Source organism: Ambystoma mexicanum, chromosome 1p (assembly GCF_040938575.1).
Source record: "Ambystoma mexicanum isolate Mex_15411 chromosome 1p, UKY_AmexF1_1, whole genome shotgun sequence".
Taxonomy (NCBI): domain Eukaryota; kingdom Metazoa; phylum Chordata; class Amphibia; order Caudata; family Ambystomatidae; genus Ambystoma; species Ambystoma mexicanum.
In genome coordinates, this window is record NC_090921.1 from 234,303,832 (window position 1) to 234,309,388 (window position 5,557).

General features: G+C 49.1%; 1 non-coding gene across 1 annotated transcript; it reads left to right on the forward strand.

The window, feature by feature from the left end:
- The first annotated feature begins 4,111 nt into the window (after positions 1-4,111).
- TRNAS-AGA (transfer RNA serine (anticodon AGA)) lies at positions 4,112-4,193 on the forward strand. Its single transcript has one exon. It is a non-coding gene; the product is annotated as a tRNA-Ser (tRNA).
- The last annotated feature ends 1,364 nt before the right edge of the window (positions 4,194-5,557 follow it).

Below are 5,557 nucleotides of genomic sequence, written 5' to 3' on the forward strand. Positions count from 1 at the left end.
GAGTATGCGCACTCTGTGGGGATAACTGCTTAATTAGGCTACGACGCATCTCGCTGGAGCGTCTGGCTTCTCCCGTTGCACTAGGATGGCCCATAGGCCTACCCGGCTGGCGTCTATGACGAGCTTGGTGTGCCAGCTTGGGTTAAAGTATGCTAGGTGTTTTGCGCTAGCCAGCTCCCTTTTGATTGCATCAACTTCCCTCTAGCAATCTCCTGACCACCTAAAAGGTTTGTCCTTTCTCAGAAGTCGCTGCAGCAGCTCGGCTGTAATGGTGTACCTTTCCAGATAGTGGGCGCAGTATCCTGCCATTCCCAGGAAAGATCTAAATTCCCCAATGTTGATAGGTTCATTGAGCTTGTTGATCGCCCGTACCTTGTCGGGCTTCATCCCTTCCCCGGAGAACATATGTCCATAGAACCTAAGTTTGTCTCTGCTGATGTTGCGTTTCTCATAGTTCAACATGAGTCCTGCTGTCCTCAGTATTTCACGAACTTCCAGGAGAGCTTTGCATGCTCCTCTTGCATGGTAATGTAAACCAGGATGTTGTCTGAGTAGTTGAATGCTCTCCAGACTGGGAGGAGTAGGTGCCTGATAGTTCCTTCAAAGATCTCCGCGGCGGAGGAGATACCAAAATGTAGCCTTTTGTACCAAACGAGGCCGTCATGCGATGCGAATGTCGTTATCCCTCTGCAATCGAGGTGCAGCTCGAGCTGGTGGTACCCCTGATTGATTTCAAGTTTTGAGAATTTTGTGGCACAGTTCAGACTGACAATCATGTCTTCAATTCTGGGCCCTGGGTGCCACTCCTTCTCTATGGCGGTGTTGGCTACACTCATGTCAACATAGAGGCGTAGTTTTTTTGCCCTCCTTTGGCACCACTACCAGTGGTGAGATCCACGGGGTGGCCCCTGTCGCTCCTTCAATGATGTCATTGTCCAGGACCTGCTGCAGTTCCTGCGACACGGCCGCTTGTAAATGGAAGCCCACTCTGCGCGGGTGTTGTGGGACGGGCTTGATCTGGCTGTTGATGTGGAGGATGATCACTGTTCCTTTCAGTTTGCCCAGCCTTTGAAACAGTTTGTGAAACATTCCTTTGATCTGTTCCTTGGTGAGCGGGAACCCCGCTAGGTGGCAGATTGACCCACGGCTTGGCTGGCTGCCTGTGCACATCACCATGTCTCGTTCGTTGAAGTGGATGTCGATCAGGCCAAGCGCTTCTGCGGTACGGTAGCTGAGGAGACATTTACCTTGGACAGGGCAGCGCAGCACAAGGATGATGGCGTTGATCCTTTTCCCTTTGAATAAGAATGATTTCTCAAATTGTCTGATTGACTGTGGTGGTATGCTGGCTCCCCATTGAAAGATTCTTGCTTTGGACTGCAACAACTTTTACGAGTTCCCTGTAAGTCTAAAATCTTCTTCCCCCATGATGTTGACGGTCACTCCGGTATCGATGAGGAATGTGTGCATGACTGTGTCCATCGTTAGCCTCACCTTCGGAGCATCACTGCCTTTATGAGTTCCCTGGATGAAGTTCACAAACTCGTTTGGGACTTCTGGGTCTAGGAGGAGAACTCGTCCCAGTTGGTATATTGATCCTCGGGGTGGCCATGTGTTTCTTCATAGTATTCCAGTTGAAATAATGTCTCATTCACGGAGGCTTCACTGTATTCTCCGCTGTGTACCATTGACCTTATCATCCGCCTCGATGGTTGCAGGTAGGACTTGCACTGTCTGCACTGTGGGAACAGTTGAGCTGGTCTGTATGGCATCCTCCAGCTCAGTCGTGTCGCCTGTGGCTGGCACGTCGGCGAGAACGGTCTCCCTTACCGGCACACTATCTGGAAGTGATCTTCTCTGTCACATCTGGAACACCTCTGAGTCATCGCCGGGCATGGCCCTGTGTATTGGAACAGTTAGCCAAAACGATAACACTACCGCTAGAGCCGTGTTCCTGTTCTCGGTTGGGTTTATGCCTCTCTCTGCTGCGTTTTCGGCAGAGTCTGGTGGCCTGTGGTGTTTCTCTCCCCTTCTCTGCCTCCGGTGAATGCCACAACCGTCACTTCTCAGTCCATTTTCTTTTTTGGCGTCTCAATGGCAGAGGCCTGTATTTCCTCTCTCTCATGCATCCTCGCCATATCTACCACCTCGTTAATCGATAGGGGTTTTTTCAGGAGTTGTTTCCGGAGTACGGATGACAGACAACCTTCTATGACATGGAGTCGGATCACGTCTTCATCCGAGAAAGCAGAAAATTGGCAGTGGACGAGTTTCTGTCGGAGTCGCGTTACAAACTCCTCCACCGTTTTGTGGGAGGCCCGACAGCAATGGTTGAACACATATCGCTCATAGTACCTGTTCAAATGTATAATGAGCTTCCTGTCCAATGCGGTGACAAGTGTCTTGTACGTGTTTCTGTCTCCTGGCGGCATGGCCTTGATGATGCCGTTTATCTCTGCCCAGCCAGTTTCGTGAAAATGTCTTTGAGTACTGGAGACTTTTCTTCCCCCACTGCCTTGATGAAACCGGCAAAGTCATCGACCCATATTGTCTATCTGGGCCCTCTTTCTGCTTGTGATAAGAGGCTGAATGGTGCTGGTTTCCATAGGAATGCTAAGCTGCTTGCGGTGCGCATGGGTGCGTCTTGTCCATCTGCTTGGTCCACCATGTTCTTTGCGTCTCAAGCCCGTAGGATGGGCACCTTCTGGCTGTGTTCCATTTGGGACTTAGTTGTGCCCAGGGAGCCTGGACAGAGTGGAGTAGGACCCCAGCGCAGGACCAGGCGTGGTTGTCATAGCTGGGGTGGGTGTTTACTCACAACATGCCTTGTGAGCCATACAACAGTGTATGACTAGTTTTCATTTGTTTCCTTTCCCCTTACAGGTGCCTAGTGTTGATGGGGTCTTGTCCCTCAGTTATCGGTGCTAGGACTGGCAGCCCTGCCAGTTCGTCTTTTTAAAAAAATATTAATGGCTGCTCTGGGGGCAGCGTGCTGCTACAGGTGCCAGTGTCCCTGTTGTATTGTTTTTTTTTCTTTTCTCCCCGGCCTTGCTTGTTTCTGGGGGCGGGGCTTGTCGCTGTTGCTTGGGCCTGAGGGGGCGGGGCTTGTCATTGTGTTGCTAATGCTGCCAGCTTCCCAAAGTTATGCTGCGTGATCTCCTGCATGCGTGTGAACTCGCTCACCATGAGGGTACTGCGGACGGCGCTGCTTCTCTTCTCGGTTCTCTTTCCTCCGTCGTGGGTGCCGCAGGGAGGGCTGGAGGCTGCAAGGCCAGCCCTGCGGACCAAAGGACACCGGGTGGCGGTGTGGTACGTGAAGCTCACACAGAAAGGACAGTGTAGTGCTGGTTCAAGGAGAACGAGGTTTGTGACTTGCGAGAACGAGGTTAGTGACTCGCTTTATCCTGGCCGCCAATTGTTAGAAGGATTTGTCCCTTAGGAGCGACGGAAGGATGACATGACACGTCTGCTTCTTTCACCATTTATTTCATTAATTGCTCTCACTTCCCTTGGCGGGCTCCTCCTCTTCCTCCTCCGGCCTCAGACTTAATTTAACCCTTTGAGGTCCTCCAACTCCCTCGTAACAGGACCCTATGTTCTTTTTTGACCACAGGGCCCTTTGCCTTAAATCTGCCACCAACTCAGCCTCTGTATCACAACCTCACTAACAGGTCAAAACTGTCAGCAAGATAAAGAACGATATGTGTGTAACATTAGAGCACGAGCAGGCAGCCATCCAACTCTACTTCTGTCTCCGTCTTGTGTGTGCTAATCCACCTTCATTGTGGGTGGCCATATCAACAGCATTAGTCGTGTACATATACAGCAGGAGCAGATTTCCCATTCCCTGTCAAGGGCAAGTCTCTTGACCAGATTCCGGGAAAAGAAGGAGTGACCTTGGTATGGGTAACAGTGATAGCCCTGAGAATGTGCTCCTGTAACATTGTCTGACAATGCTAGAATGTCTCCATCGTTGATGAAAACCATGAGTGAATCATAGTTATGTTGATAATATCATGACTGTGTGAAGTGCCTAACTCAATGCCCAACTGTTCAAAATGGTCTGACCTTGCACACACTGTCATATGGACATTCAGGAGATCACGGACAGGTAGTCGTGGCCGAGCGGTTAAGGCGATAGACTAGAAATCTATTGGGGTTTCCCCGCGCAGGTTCGAATCCTGCCGACTACGGGTCTGTTTTTTTTCTATATTGCACTTCAACCCTATGAGATATGTACAAATCCAAATATAAAAAAATCATTGTAATGCAACAATCGAAGGATCGTCTTACACTTGAATGTTTTGCTTTGGGCCTTCAATGGCTACTTTTGTTTTCTGACTGTCACAAGTTTTCATGAATCAAAACCAGCCCATCCGGACGAGTGAGTGACAGGCCAACATGCTCATATAAGGCATCAGGGCGCCTGCTTCTGTTACTGAAATAAGAGGGCCCATGATGAGAGGGAGCCACAAAGACACAGAGAAGAGACAGCTCCAGAGAAAAGACAGCCAATGCCGCGCGACCAGCACAAGAGGATGCTGAGATGTACAGGTTCTTATGCAGACACTGGAGTAAGCAGCCTCACTAAGAGGGACATGGCGAAGGCAGCGGCTCCAAAAATAACTTTCCTGAATGAACTTCTTCAATGTTTTTTAGACAGCTGTGTTCCTCTGTACTCACATTACGAAAGTGCAGAGCTTTCGGTCAATATCGTTTTTGTTTTTTCAAAAAGAATTCCGTGATATACTTCCAGCTTACTTGTACAGCAACTCTTCCTTTGGCGCTGTATCTGAAATGGACGGAGGTGAGTTGAAACACTACGTACAAAGAGTTGCGCATGTGGCGCTGTGGCTTAGATGGTTAAAGCGCCTGTCTAGTAAACAGGAGATCCTGAGTTCGAATCTCAGCAGTGCCTGCTTCTTTTAAAGCACTTTTTCGAACACGTTGAAGAAAGGGCTTTTTCCAACTAAGCATGAAGGTGCTGGACAGGGACTCATTGCTCCTTTTAGTTAAATGCTTTAATTAAGAGTTGTATTTGATCATAAAAAAGGTTCTGGGGGAGCAGTTTCTAGGAGGAAACTTTAGAAACCTCTGCCCCATATAAAATCACCTAATTTTTAATTGACTCAATTTTTAGTAGCTGAACTATCAATAACTGTAACTAAGATCCTCAGGCCGACACACACGTTTGGAAGCCAGTAACATTTTTTGTATGGTGAGCATTTTTAACAAAGAAAATGTGTTCACTATCCAGAAGCCATGGTGTGAGTCTTACAATACCACACTAAAGGCTAGTAAGAGGCTAACTGAATCACTTCTTTGTCAGATAAGGTACAATGGCCCTCATTACGACCCTTGCGGAAATCGAAAAACGATGGCGGAAATGCAATACCGCCATCGAATAGCGCTCGGTGCGACTATGACCCGTCACCGCAAAGTACGAAGCCATTAGCGACACCGTAGTGAACGCCAACGCTAACTGCACCAAGCACGCGCGCGCGCGCCATGCCAAACCGCAAACACCACCATGGTGCAACGGTACGCCAATTCCGAC